Raw genomic sequence first — 14,596 nt, forward strand, 5'->3', positions numbered from 1 at the left:
TTTCAGAAATAGAATATACTTAACTTTATCACAGGAAAGGGCCTTATATAGTAGTCTTTTCAAAAAAGACAATTGTTTTATGATGTGATTTGTTTTCCAGAAAAATTACAAAGAATGAATAGAAATAGTTACAGCTTTCCTCAAAGCAAAGTAATAAGTTACAATCTTCTGAAGTTAGTGTATTTCCAGCAAGATATACTCAACTCTGGAAACATATGTAGATAGCTACTTTGACAAAATAACAAAACCCATTAGCTAATTTCTCAGTAGAATAATATTTCTAGCCATAGCAGAATATTCATAGTCCATCAAATTTAGTTTGAGAGTACATCCCTGGGATTCCATAAGGACACAAATTAATTCTCAAGAGTAATCTATTTCACAAGGAACTTCAAATTATGTATTTCCTAACATATAGTTTTTTGTTTTTTGTTTTTTTTTATGGAGACACAGATAGAAATACTTTCTAATGAAACAGTACACAGTGGCTCGACTTCAGATTTCCTCTTTTCAGAATAAGAATTATGGGAAACATGGAAATTTTTATCCCTGGAATTATTGATCAAATGAAAAATTAAGCATTAAGTGACTTCAAGTAAGATGAATTCACTAGGAAGAACTGAGTATAAAGTGCCAGAGAACTAGCTGAACTGTGAAAACAAAATCAGGAGAATTCATGAGTGTGTTGTTTTTATTGGCTGGTGCTATTGTATTAAGGACCACATTCAATCAACCAAATCAACTGTTAATTTGGTTTCCATCAAGATGTCTCTATGTGCTTCCTGATTGACTTAGGACCAGCTCAGAGGAAAACTGCTCTACTCTTAGTCTTGTATGGCTCATTTTTCCTTTCTAATGATGGAAAACAGATGGAGTCATTATACTTTTGCAAAATCCCCCTAGTCCCCATTTTCCCACTAGGCCTTCCTGCTAAAACTGGCAAGAAGAGAGAAGCAAATTGAAGATAGCCATACTTAGATTTAATCAACCCCAAAGCGTTTTATTTCCATTCCACTTTAGCTGAATGTTCCCATGGTCACAGCCTAGTTTGTACGGAATTTAACACTCAAACCATCTACTTCAGAATCACTTATAGAGAACTTATTTACAATGTAGATTCCTCATGCACCCCACCCTAGTGATTCTGATTCAGTAAGTCTAAGGTGGAACCCATAACATTCAATTTGATAAAGCCCTCTGTGATTTTTTTTGAAGAATACTTACATATATGTATATATGTGTATATATTTGGCTGTGCAGGGTCTCAGTTGTGGCACTCAGGATCTTCAGTTTTTGTTGCAACATGAGAAATCTTAACTGGGGCATGTGGGGTCCAGTTCCCCAACCAGGGATTGAACCTGGGCCCCTTGCAGTAGAAGCATGGAGTCTTAGCCACTGGACTACCAAGGAAGTCCCCACTCTGTGATTCCTATGCAAGTGAATTGCTGACCACACTTTGAGGAACACAGCTATGAACAGCTGTGTATCATAGTGTGGGATCGTTGAGAGAACTTTCATTTGAAGTCCTCTGTTTTCCTTGTAAAATAGGTGAGTTTGTCTTCTTTCTTGACTCTCATCCCATTAGTTCAGTTCAGTTCAGTCCCTCAGTCGTGTCCAACTCTTTGCGACTCCATGGACTGCAGCATACCAGGCTTGCTTGCCTGTCAATCACCAACTCCCAGAGCTTATTTAAACTCATGTCCATCAAGTCAATAATGCCTCCAACCATCTCATCCTCTGTCATCTCCTTCTCCTCCTGCCTTCAATCTTTCCCAGCATCAGGGACTTTTCCAATGAGTCAGTTCTTCACATCAGGTGGCCAAAGTATTGGAGCTTCAGCTTCAGCATCAGTCCTTCCAATGAATATTCAGGACTGATTTCCTTTAGGATGAACTGGTTGGATCTCCTTGCAGTCTAAGGGACTCTCAAGAGTCTTCTCCAGCTCATCCCATTGGCACACTTCTCTACATCCATCAGTATCCAAACCGAAGTAAAACTCTTTGTAAATTCTCCCTACCCAGTTGATCAATCTTGAATCACTAGGGTATCCCATGCATGTCTTGATTGTGGCACTTATAATACATGGTAACAACTGCTTCTGTTTCCTTAAATCTTGGTGTTTCTTGGGTTTTGTTGTTTTTCTTCCTCTTTCCTTACTCTTTACACCTTCCCTGGGCAGCACTTGCATCCATGTTCATGGATGCAGCTATAACCGATTAATTGGATGATTTTCAAATCAGTAACTCTAGCTTACATTTCTCTCTGAATCTCCAGATCCATACTTCCATTGGTCTACTGAGCATCTTTACCTGACTGTTTATAGATATCCCATATCTCAGTGTCAAAAACTGAATTTATTTTCTTTCTGTGTCTCCAATGTCTTTCCCAAACCTGCTCCTCCTCTTCTATTCTTCTGAAAGGTACCAACATGTACTCAGTTTTTGAGAGCAGAAATTAAGCAATCATTCTCATTTCTTTCTCCCTCCTCCCTTCATTCAATATTATCAGACCTTCTTCTGAGATATTTCTCAAATTTCTTTTCTCCATTCCCCCACTGCTACTGCTGCTGCTGCTAAGTCACTTCAGTCATGTCCAACTCTGTGTGACCCCATAGACGGCAGCCCACCAGGCTCCCCCGTCCCTGGGATTCTCCAGGCAAGAACACTGGAGTGGGTTGCCATTTCCTTCTCCAATGCATGAAAGTGAAAAGTGAAAGGGAAGTCGTTCAGTCGTGTCCAACTCTTTGTGACCCCATGGACTTCAGCCCACCAGACTCCTCCATCATGGGATTTTCCAGGCAAGAGTGCTGGAGTGGGGTGCCATTGCCTTCTCTGCCCACTGCTACTACATTGGATAAAATCCAGTTTATTATCGTATTTGGTAGTTTGAGTAGAGCCAAGAATAAATAAAGATATTACTTGGAAAAAAGTAAATAAGTATACATTGATTCTTCAGAAAAAAAGTCTTCCATGTTTATTCCATTTCTAAAGATATTGAAAAGATAATTAGAAAGATGGAAGCATAGAGTAATATGTTAGCCAAACCCATGTCTTTCACAGCACAGAGAAAAGAAATAATGTTTCAGATTAATAAGCTAGGGCTTCCCCAGTGGCTCAGCAGTAAAGAATCCACCTGTAGTGCAGGAGACACGAGTTCGACCCCTGGGTCGGGAAGATCCCCTGGAGGAGGGCATGGCAGCCCACTTCAATTCTTGCCTGGAGAATTCTATGGAGTTCTGGTGGGCTACAGTCCATGGGGTCACACAACCAAAGTGACTGAGCACTCACACATGCAAAATCAGTAAAGTAAAAAATGACAGAGCAATATATTTAAAATACCACAAGGATACAATGAGCCAAATCCAGAATGTGGGAAATTCCTTGGCACAAGAGACCTGGATTACTTTTAAAAATGAGTATTAATAATTAATATTACTATTAATAATCCAAGAGTCCCTTGGACAGCAAGGAGATCAAACCAGTTAATCCTAAAGGAAATCAACCCTGAATACTCATTGGAAGGACTGATGCTGAAGCTGAAGCTCCAATATTTTGGCCACTTGATGTGAACAACCGACTCATTGGAAAAGACCCTGATGCTGGGAAAGACGGAAGACAGAAGGAAAAGAGAGCAACAGAGAATGAGATGGTTGGATGGTATCACTGATTCAATGGGCATGAACCTGAGCAAAGTCTGAGAGATGGTGAGGGACAGAGATCTCTGGCATGCAGCAGTCCATGGGATCTCAAAGAGTCAGACATGATTTAGTGACTGAACAACAACATGGGAAAATCTTTAAGGGATCTATTATAGATTTTAGAGATTTAAGAAACATGTCAGCATAGTGCAATATGCTGATTTTGTTTAGATATTAATTTAAATAGAAGGTATTTGGGGGACAGTTGGGGAGATTTGAACTGAATGTTATTGATTATGATAAAGTTATTGTAATTATGTTTGTAAAAATTCTCGATCTTGTGAAAATACATGCCAAAGTATTTATGAGTAAAAAGATATTATATCAAAGATTTGCTTTAAAATACCCCTGGTCAAACCATATACAAAAATTAACTCTAAATGGATCATAGAGTTAAATATGAAAACCTAAAACTATAAAAATGCTAGAAGAAAACATAGGAAATATATTTTAAATCTTGACTTTGCCAAGGATTTCTTAGCTATAATACTCAAACACAGTACATAAAACAACAAACTGATAACTGGACTTCATCAACATTAAAAATGTGTGCTATCTATATGATACTGTTAGGAGGATAAAAGGACAAACCAAGGACTAGGAGAAAATCTTTGCAAAACATATATTTGATAAATGATTATATAGAGAATAGGTCTTCCCTGGTGGCTCAGTTGTTAAAGAGCCTGCCTGCAATGTGGGAGACCCAGGTTCAGTCCCTGGGTTGGGAAGATACCCTGGAGAAGAAATGGAAACCACCTCAGTATTCTTGCCTGGAAAATTCCATGGACAGAAGAGCCTGGTGGGCTATAGTCCATGAGGTCATAAAGAGTCGGACATGACTGAGTGACTAACACTTTCACTTCTATATATAGAGTATATAAAGAACTTCTAAATTTCAATAATAAGTAAACAAACTGATAATAAAATGAGTATGATGAAAGAGCATAGCAGGTCTTGTTGCTCACTTGTCACACATCTCCAAGAGAACTTAGAGTCATTACTGAGTTTCGGACACCCTCTGAATGGTTTTTATGTTAACGACTGAGAATTTTATTGTGTATACCTGGAACAATGGATCATGTTATACTATCGTGTCCGAATTGCTTTGCACTAACATCAAGTTGATCATGCACATGCTACTTCATCGTTGGGGTCCTGAGTTCTGGTTGCCATAGCTGGTTGCATAGCAGTATATGCCCACATGCCCAGCTCTCCATAAAAGCCTTGAACTTTGAGTCTTTAATGGGCTTCCATGCACAGAGAGTTTTCACAGATGTCCCTGTAGTTCACAGCCAGAGAAAAAGTATGTCCCATGGGACTCCAGATGGAAAAGAACTTAGAAAGCCTGTACCTAGTCACTCTGGACTCCACCCAGTAAATAATCTTGTTCCTGTTGCTCATGCTGTATAAACTCTTTCTGTGACAGATGTTAGCCATGTGTAAAACCTATTGCTGAGTCCTGTGAGTTCTAGTAAATTAGCAAACGTGAGGGTGCTCTCAAGACATTTGAGACGATAGGAAAATAATTTGAACAGAATCTTCACCAAAGAAGATATAAGAGTGGCTAGTAAGTACATTCAGAGATGCATAATGATATTAGTGATCTGGGAAATGCAAAATAAACCACAATGAGATATTGTTTTGTACCTTTTGGAATGGTTAAAACTAAAAAGATTGATCATAGCAAGTACAGGGGGACATTGAAACTCTCATACACTGAATGTGTAAATGTGAAATGGTACAGCCATTTTGGGAAAACAGTGGGCAGTTTCTTGAAGTTCTACACATGCCTACCACACAATTCGACCATCCCACTCCTATATATATATATATATATATATATATATATATTTACCCAAGGGAAAATAAAGCATGTGTTCATACAAGGACTTACACATGAATGTTCATTACAGCTTTATTTGTATTATGTCAAAACTGGAAACAATCCAAATGTCCTTCAAGAAGTGAATGGATAAACTAATAGTTGTATATTCATCTGTTCAATAGATAGCTATTCAAAGCAACCAAAATAAAAGAACTATGGATTCACACAATATGGATAAATCTCAAAATAATTATACTTCATGGAAGAAGTCAGATAAAAAGAGTACATACCATATGATTCCGTTTATTTAGAACTTTAGAAAATGTCAACTATAGCGTCAAAAACTGATTACTGGTTTCCAGTTTGGGGAAAGGGTATGGGAAGAGGCAGGTTTCCCAGGTGGCTCAGTGGTAAAGAATCTGTTGCCAGTGCAAGAGATACTGGAGACAGGGATTCTTCCCTGGGTCGGGAAGATCTCCTGGAGGGAGAAATGATAACCCACTCCAGAATTCTTGCCTGGACTATCCCATGGACAGAGAGGCCTGGCAGGCTATAGTCCATGGGGTTGCAAAGAGTTTGATGTGACTGAGACGCAGAGGATATAAGAAAACATTTTTGGGTAAGGGCTGTGTTCATTACATTGACTGTGGGATGATTTCATAGGTGTATACATACTTTGAAACTTGGCAAATTGTACACTTTGAAATGTGTGCAATTCATTGTATGCCAATTATGTAAAAAACATAAAACTAATAAATGCCACTTAGGAAAATGGTGGCCCAACGCTACAAATTCTACATTATCGCCTTGTGTTCCCAGCAATCTAAATTGTTTCCTTTGCAAACAACAGAGCAAAGGCACAGTTTCCAGGCACTGACCAAGAAACAGAGGAGCTGTATATTGTGGCTGAAAGTTACACTTGACCCCTGCCCCACCGACTGGTTAGCTAAGGAGATAAAACCTGAAATTATAAGAAACTCTCGGGAAAAAGCAGAAAGAAAAGTCCTGGATGAAGCAACTTTGACAAAATGTTCATAATTTGTGTAGCTGAATAATGGGTATATGGGACTTTTTAAAACAAAATGTGTCATTAATTTTGAGTTAACAGAAGAACAGTTATGAGTTAACAGAACTAAAGCCCAAAACATTCAGAATTGGTTGCCTATTGGTAATGGAACCGTGGGGAAAGGGGGCAGTCATTTTTTACTGATTAAATTTGTACGTAGTTTGTATATTGCTTTGTTAAAAACAATTTTGCAGAAACTCAACATCAGACCTGTGTAAAAAATAGTTTTCTTCTTCCCTTATGTGAAGTCACTAAGTTGTTTAACTCAGTTAATGATTCATGCAGTAAATTTAGCCATTTTGATGATTACTTGATTTTTGAAACTGAAAACTTTTTAAAAGTTCTGATTTATTCTTATTTGTACAGTTTTGGTAGAAGAAAAGGATTCTAAATTTGGAGATTATAAATACTCAGATATTTGAACACTGTTAGGTTTTATTTAAGAATATAATTTTGGCAAGGCTTTATGAGATGAGAAGAATTATTGACATGCTGCTTTTATATATATATGTAATTCTTGTACTTCCAGTTGAGACGTATTTTAATTATATTCTATATCACTATTGTCCTTCTTTGCATGAAGGGAAGAAAAATTTCAGGATCAGGGAGAATTCATGAAGAATACTTCATGTTTCCTCATCTTATCACTTGACTTTGGGGGAATCTTTGACCGCCATAAAGGAGAATTTTGAAAGATATGTATTTTTTACATATTTTATAATATGTTTTAAAAATCTATACATTTGGGAAATTTGGGGTTATGAGAATTCAGGAAAAGGGTTCTGAATTCATAGTGAATTTAAAACAATTGCTCCTAATGGTACCCTAGTTGACTAAAGGAATTAGCTATTGATAAACCTAAGAAGAACACAGGAAATGCCTTATTGGGTCAAATCAGTGACTCTCCAAGATATCAAAGGATATTTGGTGGAATTACCTTGCACTTTCATTACAAAGCAATAACCTCAAAATATTTTTTAAAACACCCTGAATATCCTAAAATGTCCTTTCATATATTATTAGGGATCTACAATCAGTGAGCTTCCTAAACCTTCCCTGCACCTATTTATACTAGAGTCTGTGCAGCAGAGTTAAGGGTACAAACTGCAGTCAAACAAACCTAGGTTGGAATCTTAGATCTTGAGCAAGTAATTTTTTTTCTGAGCCTCATTCTCATCATCTGTAAAATGGAGGTAACTAAAGCACCTGCTTCGCAAGTTTATTGTGAGTATGCAATGAGAAAATTCATGTAAATCATTGAGCTTAGGGCCTGACAATCAATACATATTAAGTCCTGTTACTTTGTATTTTCAGCCTGCACATTTTCTTGGTGTTAGTAATCAGGTTCATTCTATTTATTAAAAGAGAAATCAAGACTTCCCTGGTGGTCCAGTGGCTAAGACTTTGTCCTGGCAATGCAGGGGGTGCAGGTTTGATACATGATCAGGGAACTAAGATCCCATATGCTTTGTGGTGCAATCAAAAGACTGAAAAAGAGTGAAATTCATTTTTACAGTAAAGGCTGGGCTTTGAAAAGGTGAAATAGCCAGCCATCTACATGGTTTGATTTTAAGAGTATCAGGAAGATTCCAACCTCTTCATTTCCCCTCCCTGCACATAAATACAGCGTACTCTATCAAGAAAGCTCCATTTCCTTACTGACTGTGATGAAAATTCAGATGTCACCAGGATGTACATTCAAACCATAGATTGAAGACAGGTGAAATTTAAAAAATAAATTAAAAAACAAAACAAACACAGATATCCATAAAAGGAATGATTAAATGAAGAATCTGAGGGTTTTAATTTTCTGGGGAGAGACAAGGACAGGCACTGAATGGAGGAGACTGGGGCAAGAGGTGTTAGGAACTGCTAGAGAAATGAAACTCTCCAGAACATTATGGTTAGGGAAACTATTTAGTGGAGTGCATTTTTTCCCAAGATAAGAATCACCTGCCCATTTGTTAGACAAAGGGACTCATAGGCCCTTGCCCTGGAATTTGGTAAATGTAGGGTGGGGTTAAGGAATCTGAAGGGTTAATGAACACTCAGGGGATTCTTAAGACCTGACAAGTTTGAGAAAAGCTGGAGAGCTTAGGAGCCCAGGCTTTGAAATTAGACAACACTTGGGCTCAAATCCTAGCTCCTCTCCTTAAGGATGAATGATCATGAAGCTCGTTAACCACCTTCAACCTTAGTTTCCATCTCCATAAAATGTTTGGGGATTAAATAAATTAATGTGTACAAGACATTTATCTCACAGTAGACACTGAAAAAAAATTGGCATTTTTATTTTCAAGTGTCTTTCATTTCAGTTCACTTATTCTTATATATGAATCCTTAGAGTCTCCTGGGCAAAGTACCAAAGTGGTCAATGATTTTCTAGAACTTTTTGTTAGCTTTCTAATATGTCCTTATCTTTGAAGCCAGAGTTGGAGGAATTAGCATTGTTATTGTGATCAGCTGTTGTGGGTCACCTTTTATATCTTTATGCCTTATCATGTAAATTAGGCATTCAGAATGTCTGAAAATTTCTATTCAAACCCTTTTCCATAGACACTGATGTCACCCGTCCCTGGCAAGTTGATTTGCCTCAGATTTACAAGGTTTTCAGACTTTAGCCTTGTCTCTGAGTTCCAACTTGAAAAAACCCAATAACACTTGACTTTGAGTTACAGTTTAAGCAAGGCTTTGAAAGCTCTTCAGACATTGACTTCCAGTTTAGAGGGGGCAGAGTGTCAGAAAAACAGAAATGAAGAGACAGAGGAAGACAATGCAGGGAAAACATTAAACACATATCAACAGTAAAAAGGGAAAGACTGTTGAAAAAAGAGACAGAAAGACAGGCTGACAGTGCCAGACAGAGGAAGGGGAGGGGTGAGGAGACCCAGAGAGAATCAAAGACTGAGAACGCAGCATAGACAGAGCTAGACGTGGGGACAGAGACAGACAAGCAGGGAGAGAAAGAGATCAAGACATGGGCTGGGAGGAAAGCTCTATCATTAATAAAAGTAGCTTTCTATGGAAATTTCCCTAGAAGTTGGAAAAGGAAAAATCCATTTAACACAATTTTAAAGTAGTTACTATGGGAAAGGCACTACTTGGAAATTGTGGTGGATATACAAGCTTTTCAATTCCTGGGTTGGAGAAGGGTGTGTACGGCAGAAGTGTTGCAGGAAGGCGGACCCCTTCCAGGGCCCGAAACTGGGCTCTTGTCTAACACTCAGAAATGGATTGTCCGAGGAGGCACATGTGCTGACAAAGCAAGAGATTTTATTGGGAAAGGGCACCCGGGTGGAGAGCAGTAGGGTAAGGGAACCCAGGAGAACTGCTCTGCAGCGTGGCTCGCAGTCTCGGGTTTTATGATGATGGGATTAGTTTCCGGGTGGTCTTTGGCCAATCATTCTAATTCAGAGTTTTTCCTGGTGGTGCACGCATCGCTCAGCCAAGATGGATGCTAGTGAGAGGGATTCTGGGAAGTGGACAGACACACAGTGTCTCCTTTAGACCTTTCCCGAACTCTTCTGGTTGGTGGTGGTTTATTAGTTCCGTATTCCTTATCCAGGATCTCCTGTCATAAAACAACGCATGCAAATGGTTATTTTGGTGCCTGGCCAGGGTGGGCGGTTTCAATCAGTGTGCTTCCCCTAACAGAAGGTGAAAAGCAACATTAAGAAATACATGTTCAGAGAGATGTTATGGGGAGGGAGGTGGGAGGGGGGTTCATGTTTGGGAACGCATGTACACCCGTGGTGGATTCATGTCAATGTATGGCAAAACCAATACAGTATTGTAAAGTAAAATAAGGTAAAAATAAAAATTAAAAAAAAATACATGTTTCTTAGTTTAGAGAAGGAAAGAATGGTTTCAATTAGGGGCTGGAGGAGGTAGCCTTGGAGCTAGACCCTGATGTCTGAATAAGGGTTTAACAGGTGGAGGGGAAATAAATTTTCAAACAATAGGAAGGGCATTGGTAAAAAACTTTGAGCAAGGTAAGCAAGAGATGTGTTCACGAAAAAAGGAATGGTATGATTTGGACTTCCCTGGTGGCTCAGACGGTAAAGCGTCTCTCTACAATGTGGGAGACCCGGGTTCAATCCCTGGGTCAGGAAGATCTGCTGGAGAAGGAAATGGCAGTCCACTCCAGTACTATTGCCTGGAAAATCCCATGGGCAGAGGAACCTGGTAGGCTACAGTCCATGGGGTTGCAAAGAGTCGGACATGACTGAGCGACATTCCTGTATGATTTGGCTAAAGTTCAAGTTACAAGTAGAGGAGTACTGGGAGAAAACTAAAAAAGCATTTTTTATTGCAGGAAGAGGGGTGAAGATAAGATTGAGGAGCAACTGAGGGTTTCTGGGACAGGGGAGTAACATGTTTGTAGTGGGAAGCATTAGGAGAACAGGAACTGGAAGCCAGGTAGTGAAGATATGAAGGATACTGTTGCTATTGTGCGTTCTAAGGCGTGAGTCCTATCAGCTATCTCCTGAACATCCCTTCCTCTCTCTTTTGCAGTGTCCTAGTTATTACTGCTTGGATCAGTAATGGTCCAAAGTCTTGACTGAAGGAAGAAAATAAAGTCAAGGGAGAAACTGAAGACAACCTGTAAGTTTCTAATTGAGAGAATGATAATGTTATTACTGTTACTAAATCCAAGCTCACTCTGCTTACCACATGACAGGCCAGTGAATCTGAGAGATGAGATGTTGAGGCAAGGAATACAACTTTATTCAGAAAGCCAGCTAACTGAGAAGATGGCAGACTAATATCTCAAAGAAACCATCTTGTTGGGGTCTGAATGCCAAGTTATTTTATAGAGCCAGAGAGAAAGAAGCAAAGAACTAAAGTCAAAAGGCAGAATAGAGAGAGAGGCAGTGAGAAAGTAAAGTGAAAAAAGTCTTCAGTCTTGCACAACATCTCTAGGAAGGGCCAGTGTTTGGAAGGAGTGTGTTAATCTTTTCTTTTTTGTATCCATTCACAGATGGGCAGGGTCATATTATCTCTCTGTGAGCTGAACAAAGGCACTTTAACAGGCAGAGGAGCAGGGTCCTTTGAAGCAGGCCATTATGTATGATTATGGTAAGAATAGCAACAAAAACCAAGTCAAAGAAACATTTCCATCAGGGAGTCAGAATAGGTTCTTCTCTGCAACATTACCAGAAATTGGTTTGGAGGAGATGGGTTTAGTTTTTGATATGCAATGTTAACTTGGATGAAAAATGTCACTGCCAGATCAGTAAACAAAGGATGTTGCCATCATCAAGCCAACAGTCACTGCAGCAAACCTGGCTGTGCACCCAGAGGGGATTCAGGCTAGAGAAGATCAGGATACTGGCCCTTGATAGTTAAGGTGCATATGAAAGGAATGATTTCAATGAGCCCAGACTCTTGCATCTTCCCATACCTAGAAACCTGCTAAATTCATTAACAAGATGTCTGGTTTTCTTTAATTCACAGTAATCTTTTGATGTCCTGACTACCTGGTTTTTCTTGCCAAACTCCTATATGTCCTGACTCCTCCCTTACCTTGTTGGAGCAGTGCCACAGAGATATCTGAGAGTCTGTCTTCTGGGCCTAAGTTCTCAGAAAATCTACCCAATAACACATATTTCTCAACTTTTAGGTTGTGCATTTTTTTCAGTTGACATTAGAGATGCTAGTATGGTTTTTATATGATGTCCAGGAGGTGATGTGGACATTTGAAAAGAGTTTGCTGCTCTGAATCCTGGAAATAGAATATGATGTATTCCAGGAGGTAGAGTGAAATAGTCTCTGTGGGAAGAGTTCTTATATGTTTCTTTTTAGCCCTGAGATCCTTTTCAGTTAGACTCTAGGACCCTGTGTTAAGGGATCGTGACTCTCAGTAGTAGATTGAAATTAGTTTCACTCTTCTGTATGATTGTCTTCTACCCCTAAGACACCCTTCCAGTCCCAGAGGAAAAAGAGGGGGGGAATTAATAAACAGTCATATGCTATAGGAAGTAGGATGGAATGAAGTATTCTGTTTTTTCAGGTGAGCATGGCACCTGCCTGCCTAGGTGGGTTACTCCAGCTGATGAGCACAGAGTAACAGCAGATGGTATGAGAATACAGGTGGCAAAATGAGCTGGCTCTGTGTTGATTCATGGTGTCCTATTTTGCTCCTCCAGCTAGGGAGAGGATATTCTGCCAGTTTTTACAGAACTGATAGGACTAGCTCAAATAGCTGAGGACAGAACCCTACTTTCTCCATGTGGGTACTTGCTTCTTCCTTAAGAGTGCCTTAGACCTCAGCCCTCAATGATGTGAGGTGGGAGGGTGGTTTGCTGTGAATAGAAAGGGGGTGAGGTCAGATGCAGAAACACTTCCCTATCTCAGGACCTGTCATCACCTGCCTCTCATTGTGATATCTTTTAGTTCCCTCCTTTCTTTAATAGTGTTGCAAAGTTTGCCTCCCTCCATCCCCAAAGCCCACAGTGCTTAATGCAACCACATCTGGAGTAAAATATCCCTTAAGCATTTAAAAAAATATGTGTAGCTTTGTCCTTAAAACATGTAGATTCCAGTAATGGGGAATGGATGCCTGGGTTTTCTGTGTATGCATGTATGCTAAATCGCTTCAGTCGTGTCTGACTTGAGAGCTCCATGGACTGTAGCCTGCCAGGCTCCTCTATCCATGGGATTTCCTAGACAAGAATACTGTAGTGGGTTAGCATGCCCTCCTCCAGGGGATCTTCCTTACCCATGTCTCTTGCACAGGCAGGCATGTTGTTTACCACTAGCACCACCTGGAAGATCCCCTTGGTCTTCTGTAAGTAACCTCTTTCACTCTGCTAGCTGCTGCATACCTTGAAGTAATTGATCTAGTGCAATGAATCTCATTGACAAAATGCATCTGAATAACCTAGTTCAGTTCAGTTCAGTCACTCAGTTGTGCCTGACTCTGCAACCCCATGGACTGCAGGACGCCAGTCCTCCCTGTCCATCACGAACTCCTGGAGTTTACTCAAACTCATGTCAATTGAGTTAGTGATGCCATCCAAACATCTCATCCTCTGTTATCCCCTTCTCCTCCCACCTTCAATCTTTCCCAACATCAGGGTCTTTTCTAAGGAGTCAGTTCTTTGCATCAGGTGGCCAAAGTATTGGAGTTTCAGCTTCAACATCAGTCCTTCCAATGAATTCTCAGGACTGATCTCCTTTAGGATGGACTGGTTGGATCTCCTTGTAGTCCAAGGGACTCTCAAGAGTCTTCTCCAACACCACAGTTCAAAAGCATCAATTCTTCAGCACTCAGCTTTCTTTATAGTCCAACTCTCACATCCATACAGCACTACTGGAAAAACCATAGCTTTGAGTGGATGGACATTTGTTGGCAAAGTAATGTCTCTGCTTTTTAATATGCTGTCTAGGTTGGTCATTAACTTTTCTTCCAAGGAGTAAGTGTCTTTTAATTTCATGGCTGCAGTCACCATCTGCAGTGATTTTGGAGCCCCCCAAAATAAAGTTTGACACTGTTTCTACTGTTTCCCCATCTATTTTCCATGAAGTGATGGGACCAGATGCCATGATCTTCGTTTTCTGAATGTTGAGCTTTAAGCCAACATTTTCACTCTCCTCTTTCACTTTCATCAAGAGGCTCTTTAGTTCTTTACTTTCTGCCATAAGGGTGGTGTCATCTGCATATCTGAGGATATTTCTTCCAGCAATCTTGATTCCAGCTTGTGTTTCTTCCAGCCCAGCGTTTCTCATGATGTACTCTGCACGTAAGTTAAATAAGCAGGGTGACAATAAACAGCCTTGACATTACTCCTTTCCCTATTTGGAACCAGGGAATAACCTAGGAGAGCCCTTTAAACATACAGATGCCCAGGCCCATCTTGTGGTTATAATTCCTTTGGTTTGGGAGGTAGGACCCAGAGCTATGTATGTTTTACAAGCTTCCTGAGTGATCTTCATTTACATGAAATGTGTTATCAGAAAATTAAATTATTTCCATCGTGGCCTTTGACAACACTAGCTGGGGCCT

The 14,596-nt window shown here is 39.8% G+C and overlaps 1 long non-coding RNA gene across 2 annotated transcripts in view; it reads left to right on the forward strand.

Moving 5' to 3' along the window:
• Positions 1-14,596, forward strand: part of LOC138930617 (uncharacterized) — a 103,314-nt gene that overhangs the window by 27,625 nt on the left and 61,093 nt on the right. For both annotated transcript variants that reach the window (XR_011446252.1, XR_011446253.1), the window contains exon 3: positions 11,104-11,193. This is a non-coding gene — a long non-coding RNA (uncharacterized lncRNA). The remainder of the gene's footprint in view (positions 1-11,103; positions 11,194-14,596) is intronic.

This window comes from Ovis canadensis, chromosome X (genome assembly GCF_042477335.2).
Source record: "Ovis canadensis isolate MfBH-ARS-UI-01 breed Bighorn chromosome X, ARS-UI_OviCan_v2, whole genome shotgun sequence".
In the NCBI taxonomy this organism is placed as follows: Eukaryota; Metazoa; Chordata; class Mammalia; order Artiodactyla; family Bovidae; genus Ovis; species Ovis canadensis.